This window comes from Heteronotia binoei, chromosome 3, assembly GCF_032191835.1.
Source record: "Heteronotia binoei isolate CCM8104 ecotype False Entrance Well chromosome 3, APGP_CSIRO_Hbin_v1, whole genome shotgun sequence".
Taxonomy (NCBI): Eukaryota; Metazoa; Chordata; class Lepidosauria; order Squamata; family Gekkonidae; genus Heteronotia; species Heteronotia binoei.
The window spans coordinates 99,857,486-99,872,970 of NC_083225.1; positions in this window are offsets into that span (position 1 = coordinate 99,857,486).

Sequence of the window (15,485 nt, forward strand, 5' to 3'; positions counted from 1 at the left end):
GGCTAGGATTGCATCTGCAAATTCGCGCCCAGCACAATTATTTAAGATAATTAAGAATCTGACCACTCTGCCCCAAGGCAGACCAAACATGAAAGAATTGGAAATAGGCTGTGAGGCTTTTGCGAAATTTTTTGCAGATAAAATCTCGTCACTCCGCCAGGACTTTCCTGCCACATTGAATGCAGTAGATGAACCCGGGGCTCCGTGCCTGTCTTCTGGTGTTATCTTGGATCACTTCGACGCGCTTAGTCTTGGGGAAGTCGACGAAGTCCTCTCAACTGTACGCCCTACAACTTGCGACCTTGACCCATGCCCCTCCTGGCTAATTAAATCCTGCCAGAGGGAGCTTAGATATCCTATACGGGATATCATAAATAGATCCCTCTTGGAAGGGCAATTTCCAACATCTTTGAAAGAGGCCATGGTCCGCCCTCTCCTGAAAAAGAGTACAGCAGACCCGGCCGAATTGGCAAATTACCGGCCGGTCTCGAACCTACCATTTTTAGGTAAGGTTATAGAGAGGGCAGTGGCGTTACAGTTGCAGAGTTTTTTGGATGACACTTCCGCCTTAGACCCTCACCAGTCCGGCTTCCGTCCGGGTTATGGGACGGAGACAGTGCTGGTCGCCTTGGTGGATGACCTCCAGCGGCATCTGGATCGAGGCGGCGTGGCGGTGCTGATATTGCTGGATCTGTCGGCCGCATTTGATACGGTCGATCATCAGTTACTGGCCCGCCGGCTCGCCGACACGGGGATTGGGGGATTGGCCTTACAGTGGCTTTCCTCCTTCCTCGAAGGACGGGGACAAAGGGCGGCCATTGGGGGGGAACGGTCCCGGAGGCACCCACTAGTATGTGGGGTCCCACAAGGGGCAGTTCTCTCCCCGATGTTATTTAACATCTATATGCGCCCCCTTGCCCAGATTGCCCGGAGGTTTGGACTTGGGTGCCATCAATATGCTGATGACACCCAACTCTATCTGCTAATGGATGGCCGGCCTGGCTCCGTCCCAGAAAGCCTGGACCTAGCACTGCAAGCCGTGGCAGGCTGGCTCAGACTGAGTGGGCTGAAGTTGAATCCAACGAAGACAGAGGTCCTGTGCTTGGGTCGCGGTGCCCTGGGAGGGGAAATCCCCTTGCCAGTCCTTGACGGTGTGCAGCTTAAAGCGGCACACAAGGTCAAGAGCCTGGGGGTTCTTCTGGAGCCTTCATTATCAGTGGAGGCACAGATAGCGGCCGCTGCCAAGTCCGCGTTCTTTCATCTTCGTCGGGCGAAGCAGTTGGCCCCCTTCCTAGAGCGCCGCGACCTAGCAACAGTGATCCATGCTACGGTCACCTCGAGACTGGACTACTGCAACGCCCTCTACATGGGGCTGCCCTTGTGCCGAATTCGGCGGCTGCAGCTGGTGCAGAACACGGCGGCTAGGCTGTTGCTGGGGCTCCCAAGGTGGGAGCACATACAGCCGGGGCTGCGCGGACTGCACTGGTTGCCAGTGGCATACCGAGTTCGCTACAAGGTGCTGGTTATTACCTTTAAAGCCCTATATGGCCGAGGACCTACCTACCTAAGGGACCGTCTCTCCCCATATGAGCCCCAGAGGGCACTGAGGTCATCTGGGAAAAACCAGCTGAATATCCCTGGGCCAAGGGAGGCCAGACTGAAAGCCACCCGGGACCGGGCCTTCTCTATTACTGCTCCATTACTGTGGAACCAACTCCCTGAGGAGGTGAGGGCCCTACGATGTTTAGAGGGATTCCGTAGGGCCTGTAAGACCCACCTTTTCAAGATGGCCTTCAACTAGCGAAAAACTGTGACAAATCTAGATATGCTGCTAGAAATGCTTTTATTCTTGAAATGTTTTTACGTCTGAAATTTATTGAAACGTGTTTATAACGCCATACTGTTATGTTAATTTTAATACTCTGTAATTGTTTTAACCATGTTTTATAAGTATAATTGATGTAATGTGTGTTTTATGTTGTGAGCCGCCCTGAGCCTGCTCCGGCGGGGAGGGCGGGATAGAAATAAAAAATTATTATTATTATTATTATTATTGTTTAAATCACTTTGCTGTGGTGTTGCCTCAAAGATCCTGGCTTACAGAACCCTCTGCCTCACGCATTCACAGGGAAACTGTCCCCTTAGACTCTACCTGTGATTCTTCTGATATCGCATTATTATCTCAGGCTGAATATGTGGCCCTTGCTGCCTTGCTTGTAGGTGTCCTCGGCCTCGCTACCCACAACTCTCGTAACATAAATGCACTTGCTTGTGTAGTTGCTAAAGGATTGAACTATACCTCAGCTGCTCTGACAGCTCTCAGCGTAGAACAGCAACAGCTTTGTAGTGCTATTTTAGACAATCGAGCTGCAATTGATTACTTGTTATTACACCATCAAGGCTGTGAAGCTGTGCAGCAGATGTGCTGTTTTAATTTGTCTGACAATAGTCATGTTATCAAAAAGGAAATACAGGCCCTCAAACAACTGACACAGCAAATCAAGCAAGACATTCTCCCTTCCTGGTGGATCAGCTTATGGTCCTGGTTTCCTTCAGGAGCCTGGCTATGAACTCTTTGCATGTATGGAATATTAGTTTTTGCCATATTGATTTTATGTTGCTGTTTAATTCAGTGTGTACCCTCCTTACTGCAGCAATGTCTTTCTATTTGCCGCACAGTTCCCACAAATCCTATTTCACGACAATTGCCATATGTATATAAAGCTCCTGCACAGATGGACCATCTGTTTATTAAAAAAAAAAGGTGGAATGAAGTGGCTCTGCCTTGCTCCTAGACCTTTCAGGGTACACCCGGCAGGTTAATAGGGAACCAGGCACAGCAAACTTTGTCCTGGCCCATGGAAAAATGCTAAGTTTAGTAAATATGATTATCTGGTCTCTGCTCTCAAGTACGTCCTGTGCCTTGACCAAACAGTTTTGTACAACTCAGCTATCCACCTCAGACTATGTCTTGTGATTATCTGATATGACTCAATAAAAGGCTGGGGAAGACCCAGCAGCCCAGCTCATGATTGCGGCCTGAAGACTGTTGAGTCGTTCTTTGCTTCATTTGTCAAATCGTAGAGTTCAGCATAATTCTCACAAATCAGATCTAAAAGATGAATAAAAAATGTGTTGGAGGATGCTTCTATCAGTATATTGTTCAAGTGTGTCGACTATACTTCTTCTTAAATCCTTGTGTGGTATACTTGTATAAAGGGATTGCTGCCAGCTGTAACCTCTATGCTGCCTTAACTTGCCGTATGCTATTCATACGGGAGGATTACTCCTTCAGGGCTCTCCCGGACCCAACGATCAATGCTATAGAATGTGCTGGACTGGTGTGGGATGTGGGGGAGGGGTTGGCGATCTGGCTGGTGTACCGTCCACCTAACGCACCGGCCAGCGTCTTACCATCCCTGATGGAGGCTGTGGCAGGCTGGGCATTGGAGTTCCCAAGGCTTATGGTCTTGGGTGATTTCAATGTCCATGCTGATGACATGGCCTCCAATCGGGTGATGGATCTAGTGTCTTCCATGGCAACACTGGGACTCTCCCAATTTGTCACCACTCCCACGCACCAAGCCGGACACATGTTAGATTTGATCTTTGCGTCCGGGATTTTGGTGGACGACATCGCTACAGAAGCGGTGCCATCATCGGATCACCTGGTCCTCAAGGCCCATGTGAATGCACCACCCCAACCCTGTATGGGTGGCGAGCCTATTTTGGCTCGCCCACGGAGTCTGATGGACCCTGAGTGGTTCCAAGTGGCTCTGCGGGATCCCTGCCCCCCTAGCGATTCCCTTGATGACCTGGTAGAGGCTTGGCATGACAGGCTATCCAGGGCCATCAACAAGATCACACCTTGGCGTCCTCTGCATCCCCGTAATAGGCTGGCTCCATGGTAACCCCGGAGTTACGGCAGCTGAAACAGGGACTCAGATGACTAGAGAGGCGGTGGTGGCATACTCGTGATGAAGCGACGAGAACATCCTATAGAACATTTATGAAGTCTTATGAGATGGCAGTCAAAGCCACAAAGAAAGACTACTTGGCGGCTAGGATTGCGTCTGCAAATTCGCGCCCGGCACAATTATTTAAGATAATTGGGAACTTGACAACACTGCCTCAAGGCAGACCCAATGTGATGGAATTAGAAATAGGCTGTGAGGCTTTCGTGAAATTTTTTGCAGATAAAATCACGTCGCTCCGCCAGGATTTTCCCGCCACATTGGATACAGTACAAGAACTCAAGGCTCCGTGCCTGTCTTCTGGTTTAGTTCTGGATCACTTCGACGCACTTAGCCTGGGGGAAGTTGACGGAATTATCTCTACTGTACGTCCCACAACTTGAGATTTGGACCCATGTCCCTCTTGGCTGATTAAATCTTGCCAGAGGGAGCTTAGATATCCTGTATGGGATATCATAAATAGATCCCTCTTGGAGGGGCGATTTCCAACATCCTTGAAAGAGGTTATGGAATCTTATAACCCTGCCACAGGGTAGACCAAACAATAGAGAATTGGATATTGGCTGTGAGGTTTTTGTGACTTTTTTCGCAGATAAGATCTCGTCACTCTGTCATGACCTTCCTACCATTTTTGAAACAGAATGTGAACTTGAGGCTCCGAGCCTGTTTTCTGGACCAGCTTTAGATTGTTTTACAACACTCAGTCTGGAGGAAGTTGATAGAATTCTCTCTACTGTGCGCCCAACAACATGTGATCTGGATCCTTGCCCATCCTGGCTGATTAAAGCTTGCTGGATGGAGCTACAATATCCTATATGGGATATCGTAAATAGATCCCTCTCAGAAGGGCTGTTTCCAGCACCTCTTAAAGAGGCAGTGGTCTACCCTCTCTTGAAAAAAACAACTTTGGATCTGGCTGAATTGGCTCATTACCAGCCGGTCTCGAATATACCCTTTTTGGAAAAAAATCATTGAGAGGGCAGTAGCACTACAGTTACAGAGCTTTCTGGAGGATGCTTCCATTCTAGACCCCCACCAGTCCAGTTTTCGCCCATGCCATGGGATGGAGACAGTACTGGTAGCCCTGGTGGACAATCATCAGCAGCATCTGGACCGAGGTGGTTCGACTGTACTGATGTTACTAGATCCGTTGGCTGTGTTCGACACAGTCAACCATCAGTTACTGATCCACCATCTTGCTGACACAGAGATTCAGGGGTTGACCTTACAATGACTTTTCTCTTTCCTTTATGGTCGGGGACAAAGGGTGGCAATCGGGGGATAGTAATCTCAGGGGCACCTACTTAATTGTGGTGTGCCTCAGGGGACAGTGCTTTCCCCGATGTTGTTTAACATCTATATGCGACCCCTTGCCCAGATTGCCCAGAGATATGGACTGGGTTGCCATCAGTATGCTGATGACACCCGGCTCTATCTACTGATGGACGACCAGTCAGGCTGCATCCCAGAAAATCTGGACCTGGCATTGCAAGCTGTGGCTGGGTGGCTCTGGCTGAGTCGACTGAAGGTGAGTCCACCAAAAACAGAGGTCCTTTGCCGGAGTCATGGCGGTCTGGGCAGGGAAATTTCATTACCAGTTTTTGATGGTGCGCCTCTTACAACGGTGCCCAGGGTCAAGAGCCTGGGAGTGCTATTGGAACCTTCTCTGTCAATGGAGGCCCAATTAGCAGCTACTGCCAGATCCACCTTTTTTCATCTTAGGCAGGTAGGCAGTTGGTTTCCTTCCTAGAGCGCGGTGACCTGGCAATGGTGATCCACGCAACGATCACCTCGAGGCTGGACTACTGTAACACCCTTTACATGGGGCTGCCCTTATCGTGAATCCAGAAACTACTGCTGGTGCAGAACGTGGTGGCCAGGCTGCTATTGGGGAGCACATACAGCCGGGGCTACGGCAACTGGCTGCCGATAGTGCACCAGATTTGCTTTAAGGTGCTGGTTATTACCTACAAAGCCCTATATGGCTGAGGACCTACTTACCTTAGGGACTGTCTCTCCCCACATGTTTCCCAGAGAGTACTTAGATCTGGATCACAAAATCTGCTATCAATCCCCGGGCCAAGGAAGGCAAGACCAAAATCTACTAGGGAGAGAACCTTCCCAATTGTGGCCCCCTACTGATGGAACCAACTGCTGGAAGAGATCAGAGCCTTGCGGGACCTCTCCCAGGCATGTAACAGCTCTATTCCAGCTAGCTTTTGACTAAAGGATACCTAGAGCACTGAATACTATCAGACATTACCAACATTACACCAAACAGTTTTGTTATTTATTGAATGTTGATTGTTGTATATTTTAATTGTATCATGATTGTTTTATTGCGATTTTATTCCTTGTGAGCCGCCCTGAGTCTGCTTCGGAGGGGAGGGCAGGATATAAATCTAATAAATACTAATAATCCAATGTGGCTAAAATCACTGCAGGTGGGACTTTAAGATTTTCCATCTTCATGATAAAATCCCTCATGTCTTTAATGTATGAAGGGGCTGTTGCTACAAATGGCTTAAAAAAAATCTAAGTATTTTGCAACAAGGTTCAATACTGAATTACAGCCTGAAACAGGTCTACCATCCTTAGGTGTTTTTCACAATACATAAAAAAACAGGTTTGCATGGAAACTCATTTATTAGATATTTACCTGTGGCAGATTCTATATAACCTAAATTGAGGGCTTCTATCACCACAATCCTGATAAGCCCCATAATATGTGGTAGAATCTTGACTAATAAGCTGATAAAAATTCTTATCATTAAGTTGTCTGTATACCTCCTGGACATAGTCTGCTCAATCCACAATTACTATGGCCCTTATTGACCTCTTTAATTACTATATTGGAATCCCTAGCAAGATCTTGCAATATTTCATAGTCTTCTCTAGTGAAGTTAAACTTCACCTAACTCTACTTCTTTTCTAAATTAGCTAGGTCTCTCAAAACCATACACTCAAGAACTGCTATAGATGGATCATTATGTGCGGGTACAAAGGTTGATTGTGGTTTAAATTTATTTGCATTAGCACTGTCAGGGTCAGAATTGCCAAAAAACCTTTTAATCTGATTAATTTAAAGACATCCACAGGAGTCTGGAAAGGGTTATACCTGGGGGTTGGAATGAAGCCCAGGCCCAAATTCAACAGATGGCATTTCCTGTTCTTTAGCATACAGGAGGAAAGATTGTCAATTAAATTCCCTTTCTCCCTCTGAACCTTGGGGTGATATGGAAAAATTTAAAAATTCTCCCCGGCCTGTTTCTTAGAGGCCCAATCCAGGAATGGTCTATGACTTGGACCCTCATCATCCAAGGTGGTGGCTGATGTATCTATATCACTTTGATTATTTCTCATATCTGCCCAGGATATTTTTCAGTGGGAATCACTACTCTTAGAGGTCCATTTATATATCCTCTGTGCGGAACAATCCCTATAATTTATTTCATTTTTTTTTTTACTTTTATTTCGCTAGGTTTTTTTTTTTTCTCAGATGATGCTACCTCCTTTTCTACCCCCTTCAAATTATCTTCAAATGCTCCCCTCAGATCCCAGGTTTGTCAGACAAGAACATATTTATCATCCCCTTGTTTGTAAAAATGTAGACAAGAGCAGTCAGGCCTCAGGTATTTTAGTAGTAGTACCCTCCTTGTGGAACTAAGGAAGGTTCTGAAATTTCTCGGGGATTTGGAATTCCTTAATTGCCTGGTGTTGTTTCCAAAATGCATGCAATATATTTGGGATCTGTCATTTCTTTTTCTTTATCTTGGAATTTTGTTCAGGGACTTCTATGGTTGCTGCTGCTTTTAACTCCTTTGTGTCTTTCCCACCCTTATACATTACCAATAGGCATGGGCACACTGTTAAAACACTGCAAAAAAGCAACTGTGATGAATATCAAGACGCTTTTTGTATGGTGTTTTAGCAATGCACAGGAGGACTACAATTCTGGCGATGGGGGAGGCAATAAACAGAACAAGGTTTCACTCATAGTCCAAGAGACGAATGTGGAACCATAGGTTGGGACACATTTGCACTGTATGGCTGATGAGAGCCAATGAGTTAGCAGCAAGGGCCATAATTAGCAGCCATACTCTTTTCTTCTCCCATCAAGACATTTTTCTTCTCCCATCAAGACAGGAAAGCATTTTTGACTATCACATGTATGATTCCTGTAGACAAACTGTTAGGATCTTTCTACAATGATTTTAATGGGTGCAAATTAAATGGGGGCCTTTGGTATTTTTATTTTTAAGGGACTCTGTTGTTTTACTGCCTTCATTGATAACAATGTTATGTTATTTTTTATTTTTGTGTGATTTTACATGTTAGCAACTCTGAGATCTTATTGGCTGAGAACCTGGGAAATATATTTCAGGAAAGAAAGGGAAGAGGGATTAAGGCCACATTTCTGTGAGTGCAAAAGGTTTTCTGAAACACCCTTACTGCAGCAGCCTGAATAAGACCTTGGGCATAATTTCAGACTACTGTAGGAGGGAAAATGGAAAAATTACTCTCCATGGGTGGGAATTCTTGCACCTTTGGAATTGCGTCTTGGGTTCCAAGCTAAGTGTGAAGACTAGGTAAGAAATCTGGCTAGAGCACAAGAAATTTGCCAGTTGGATGCCCTTTATCTAGTTCATTTCCTTAAAAAGTGGAAATTATTATGTTTTCTATAGATAACAAATAATGTAGATGTTTAGATTTTAAACATGCCAGGATAACATTATTTTCCATAATTGAAGCATACTGAGCATAAACAAGTGGATTAAAATAAACAGTTCCTCAAGGCAATGACTGCAAAGCAGACTCTCTTCATTAATGCTTTCTCTTTAACCCTTGCTGATATGCCTCAAGACTTACATCAGATGGGAAGATAAGTGAACATCATACTCAGGCTCATTTGAGTAGTTGTCACAATATAAATAACAATTCTTTTCTTCTGAAATTAGAGTTCTCTAGTTTCAACTTCCTTAGAAACCAATTGAAAAGTTAAAGGTTTATGAGATTATATTCTTATTCCATGTGGATGAATTCTAAAGAAATTATGTAATTTGGGTGTGTTTTAATATAGGGGTCAAAGGGAAGTTCAAATTCAATGATTTCCATGGAAAAGGGGGGAGACCCTGGTCATATAAAGAGAGGTCACAAACTGAGGCTTCTGACTGAACTTGATAATCTAAACAAGAATTTGAATCTGGGTGTCTCACTTCCAAACTGGATACTCTGTCCACTGTACCATATTAGTAGTGTTGCTTGCTACCTTCTAATCTGACAGATGATGTTCAACAGCTGTTCATCACATCAATGAGGCAGAACCAAGAGCATGACACTGAGGTGCTTATTGAGGCCGTAATATAACTACTCTGCTCAACCATATTGATGGCTTTTTTATTAAATAAGAATAGAAAAACAGGCTGCTAACAATCTCTCTGCAGGAAGTGTAGATAATCACTCTGACAACAGGCTAGAGTTTTTCTATGGGTTCAAGGGAAAAGAAAGCCACATTTTGGCCCCTAGAAAGGCTATGCCAGGAATTGTGGAACAAGATGGCCAGAAAGTTGTTTGAGTTGGAAACACAGGGAGAAGGAAAATTAGGCTATGCTACATCCCTCCTTTCTTTTATACCAGCTACAAATTCTTGAACACTGGAAAGTTTGTCTCATATCCAGTTAGGGATGCCATTCCCCAGTTGGTTCTGTGATTACACCAGCCTCCAATATAATCAACAAATTTTCATTGAAAATTTTAAGGAACCATAAACAACCACTTAAAGCAGTGAATAGTACATAAGGTGAAATATTACAGTATACACAGTCCTTTGTAAGGACAAAATTAGGTGAAGTTATATAGTATGCACAGTCTTTCATGGGACCAATAGGCCTCCAAATGATTTCAGCCAAAACTGGCAAAGTAGAGTCTTCTTCACAAGTCAAACTGCTGTAGAAAAAAGCCAACAGTAGCAGACAGCTACGAAGGTGGCACCTCTCTGCCTCTGTTTCACTGAAGCTTCCACAGGCTGAGTGAAGAAGAATACAAACTGAGTATGCAAATAATCCATACAAAATTAGTTTCAAATAACTAATTGAACCATGGAGAGCTGGTTTGGTGTAGTGGTTAAGTGTGCGGACTCTTATCTAGGAGAACCGGGTTTGATTCCCCACTCCTCCACTTGCATCTACTAGCATGGCCTTGGGTCAGCCATAGCTCTGGCAGAGGTTGTCCTTGAAAGGGCAGCTGCTGTGAGAGCCCTCTCCAGCCCCACCCACCTCACAGGGTGACTGTTGTGGGGGAGGAAGGTAAAGGAGATTGTGAGCCGCTCTGAGACTCTTCGGAGTGGAAGGCGGGATATAAATCCAATATCTTCTTCTTCTTTTACCTTAATACAAAAGATTACAAAGTTGATAATGGAAATCAATCCTTCAAGTACAATGAAAGTTATGTTTATAATGAGGTGCTCTTGCGACCATTAAACCACTATACATTCATGCTATATAAACACATTTGCAGGTGTTCAAAGTTAACATATTCATTTAAAGGAGCCACATCAAGTCTACAGATGCTGCAAACACTCATATAAAGCAGGACAAATCACATTCATTGTATAAACCATTTGGTTGAAGAGAATTACATTTAAAAATCCAGAATGCCTCACTTGTAATAACCATTTGGTAACATCATTTCTGTTATATGCATTGGAGTTGAATTTTTCAATAACAAAAAATCTTAAAGACTCAGGAGCATGTTTTCTTGCTGTGAAATGTTCCACCAAAGGAGCTGATTCAGTTTGATGTTTTAATCTGCTCTTGTGTTCCAATAAGCGTGTACGTACTACCTGTGCAGTACTTCCCACATACACCAATGAAAAGGGCATAAAATTAATCGCCCCCCAAGTCGGAATAAAGAAACGGACACAATTAGATTGGTGAAACTATGGGCCACTTTTATTAAAATAAACAACAACGGCAAGGGCAACCGAACTGCGGCCAGGTCAGGGCCAGGGGTCTCCTCAGACCGCTCCCCTGCCTTTTCCAGCGAGCGAGAGACCCAGCCCCCCAGTCGGAGCTGTGACCCACAGCTCCCGCTAGGCAGGCCCAGCAGGGAGGCTCGCATCGGAGGGCCCAAACACCAGACGCGAGTCTCAGCGAAAGGCACCCATCCAATCGAGTCTCCAGGACAGTCTGCATTCACATACCTCGGGCCACACCAAAGGTAGATCCTGACAGACCCCTAACTCCCCAAATGGGGGAGGCTAACCGGTCCTCCCCAGGCCGCCTGGTGCCATAAACCCCGTAGAACCTGCCCTAAAAAGTGACCAAACTCTATCAGAGCACCAACCCAAAGCCAATTCCTCAATCCACTGAAATGCTATGCAGGGTAGGCAAAAAACACCCCCCAGTCACAAGCTAAATAGCCGGGGAGTGAAAAAATTCATACCCGGCCCCTCCAAAAGGAAGCGACCAGCCAAAGCCTGCATAACAGACAGGGCGGGTGGGTGGGCCGACAATGCCGGGAAGACTGTCACGGCGACGAGCGGGGCTTCAGCAACAGCGCTGAAGCCCCACCACTCAGAACGCGCCTCGGCAAGGTGCCGACGTTGCCACTCTCCCTCCGAAGGGAGGCAAAACGTCCCCTTAGCCACGCTGCGAATCAGCGGGCTTGTGGAGACTTCATTGCCCCCCAAGTTGGAATAAAGAGATGGACACAATTAGATTGGTGAAACTATGGGCGACTTTTATTAAAATAAACAACAACGGCAAGGGCAACCGAACTGCGGCCAGGTCAGGGCCAGGGGTCTCCTCAGACCTCTCCCCTGCCTTTTCCAACGGGCGAGAGACCCGGCCCCCCAGCCGGAGCTGTGACCCACAGCTCCCGCTAGGCAGGCCCAGCAGGGAGGCTCGCACCGGAGGGCCCAAACACCAGACGCGAGTCTCAGCGAAAGGCACCCATCCAATCGAGTCTCCAGGATAGTCTGCATTCACATACTTTGGGCCACACCAAAGGTGGATCCTGACAGACCCCTAACTCCCCAAATGGGGGAGGCTAACCGGTCCTCCCCAGGCCGCCTGGTGCCATAAACCCCGTAGAACCTGCCACCACTAAGGCCAAGTCTCTACTTAGGGCTTAGCACCCACAGAAAGACCCAAAACCAACAAAAGCCCTTGCCGCAAATCTCTCAGGAAAAGCATATTACCCTTTTCCGAGAGGTGCACACCATCCCATCTGTAGAGATCGGGACATTCCTTAGAAATATCCGGATGGGGCAAATAGTGACCCAAGCCACCCTCCAAAACCTTGCGAATTTCCTTATTCGCTCGGTAATGAGCCCTTTCCAACCCCGCTGGATTCCAGGCACTGCGCCACACCAAGCGCGGAATCATGGCCGACCAAACTATAATGGTACCAGGCCATCTGTTCCTTATGTACCTGAAATCATCCCGGGCCTGCAAGATCAACGCCTTGCCTTTAATCAGCCCGAGATCGTTGCCTCCCAGGTGAATAACCAATACCTGCAGAGGAGGGCCCCCCGACCCATGAAACAAAAGGGGAAGCAGGCCAGGCCACTGAAGACCACGTCGCTCCCTCCACTCTATAGTGACATGTTTGCTGAGCCCCAGCTGAGAGCCAACAGCAGTTCTCCGAGCTTGATGTGCCGCCCAAAACACATAACTGTGCCCGCAGATGAGAACTCTGCTCCTCCGGCCAGGAACCACAGCATCTAAAAAGAAGAAACAGACAAGTTATACAAACCAAACCTCAAAGTACCCCCAGCTCCTTACTAAAACTCATTAGCGGAGCAAAGGGCGAATATACCCTTTGTAAACCCGGGAGCGCCAACGGCCAAGGCGTTGGATGGCTGAAGCAGAATAACCCAAGGCAGCAGCCATAGAGGCTGCCCCAATTCTAAAGGAATGGGTACCAAACCTCAATCCAGACAAACCCAACAAGGCTAAAGCCTTTGACGTCACTGCCCAAAATTGATGCTTTGTCAGGGGACTGCCTCCCGCATGACAAAACAGCAATCCCTCGCAGCCTCCCCGCACAACCAAATAGTTGGCCAATGCGGCAACTGGGCAAAGCTCCACCTCTGAACACGGACCCAACTCCAGCACTGTCCCCGTGCCCTCTTGGTCCGTTTTAGATCGCCGGACCGTAAGGACTACCTTACCCCCCCAGCAACGTAACATCCCTCAACAACAACACCCTACCTGAAACATCACTCCTGGAGCTTGCCACCAGCTCACTAACCCTCAGAGCCCCCCAAAAGGCCACTAAAGAAGCTGCGTGGAACAAAACTGCTTCAAAATGAGACGCACACACTGCGCTCCAAACCCCTTTTAAACCCCGAAGGATCTCGGGAGACAACGGGGCCCTCGTATCAGGCGTAGGCCCAGCCTCCCTGGACCACCCCTCCAGCATCTTTCAAATACGAAAATCTGCTGTTTCCTTCTTGAACCCCAAAGCCTTACTAGCGAAGGCCAACGCAGACATGCGTCCCCGAATTGATCGCACGGCCAATCCCTTACCTCTCAAAGCAACACAGTAATGCAGCAACTGCTCCACTGGGAGGGGCCAAACAATGCGATACCCTACCTCAGCCCTAAAGTCCTCAAACTGCCGCATGGCACGCTCATAAGACTTCCTGGTGCTGGGTGCAATGGCTAAGCCTATCGCTCTGCAGGCCTCGGCTCTCCAATCAGCCATAGCTCCTGGGGCATTGGCGCTGCATCCAGATCGGCGTCTGGGGCCAGCTGATGAAACCTCCCCATCTGTTTACGAGAGAGAGCGTCAGCCACCCCGTTATTCACCCCAGGAACATGCTTGGCCAAAAACAAAATGTTTTTTTTTCTTTTTTTTTTTCCCCACATGTGAAACCCCAGTGCATAAAATTACAATAGTTACTCAAGTTAAACATTAATAGATATCAGAAAGAAGAACATCAACCTAACTTTCATATAGTGAATACAAGAAAAGTAAAGCGATACAGTTTACAACGATATCAAATCAAATCAGCTAAACATTCATCATTTGCATAAATGGACTCCAAATCTCATTAAAACGACACATTTGTCTACGACCAGAAAACGATATTTTTTCAAAAGCTGCAAGTTTCAATAAGTCATCTTCCCAAAGAAGAATTGGAATTACATCATTTTGTTTCCAATGTTTAAGAATTTGGCGTTTTGCTATCAACAGAGCCCTTCCTAACCATAATTTTTGCCCCTTCTTTAATTTCCATTCTTTCGGAAAAAAGTTTAGTATTAAGTGACTATCTTGCCATGGTAGTTGACGTTTAATTGTATCCTTTATTTTCAATAACACCTGTTGCCAAAAATTCTGAATCACCTCACAGTTAAATAGCATATGTGTGAGATTTGCCTCTCTGCTCTTACATCTCCAACACTCTGCTGAGGATAGCATTGCTCTCTTAAACATACGAAGTGGGGTCCAATAAACTCTATGCAATACTTTCTGTTGTATAGTTATCAACCTGATGTCCAGAGTGGACTTCCTAATTTTATTACAACAATCTTCCCATTGGTCCAAGTTCACGTGACATTGAACCTCTAGATTCCATTTTTGATTTAGTGCAGATAGGTCAGGTATTGTAATCTCCTTCAGTATATTATACAACACTAAATTGGATTTCTTCTGCTCAAATGCCTCAGACAGTTGACCAAACAATGGCGGGCACTGTGATGCCGCCAACGCATCAGGCCCGAACACAGTTCGCAAGGCTTGTTTTATTTGCATAAAATTCCACTGATATAATGGTAAAGATGTTATTTGAGTTGGAAGTTCATAGTGTGCAATAAACTCATCCTCTTGATTTTTTAACTGATCCAAAGAAACAATACCGGCGTGCATCCACCGAAACCAAAAAACCGGCTTATTGCCTATCTTAATTAAAGGATTGCCCCACAAAGAGGCTTTTTCATGCGAGAAAGGGTCAGCGTTAACCAGTTTCAGTGTCAGCTCCCATACTTTTCTAGCTGAAATAATTGATCTCAGTGGATGTTTTATCACAGAGAACGTCGAACCTAGTGCATAGCATCCCTCCAATGGAAATATCATTGCGCCCTCAAGCGATGCCCAGGTCGGTGCGTTATCCAAGCTGACAAGATTCCACCATTTAACTGCAGCTAATAAAAGGGCTCTGTGATATAGTAACAGGTTCGGAACCCCAAAACCACCTTCCTTCACCTCTCTCTGAAGCTTAAGCATAGAGATCTTAGGTCGACTGGAGCCCCAAATAAACTTAGATAGGATCCCATCGATTTTATTGAACCATTTCTTAGGGATTAGAATAGGAATGCCTCTCAAAATATAAATTAATTTTGGAAATATGCACATTTTTAAAGTATTAATTTTCCCCCATAATGACAGGGTCAAGCCCTTCCACCTTTCTAGATCTGTCGTTATATTGGTTAATACCCTATCTAAATTAATCTTAACTAGCTGCGATAGATCGTTGGGCAAAAAAAGGCCTAAATATTTCACCTG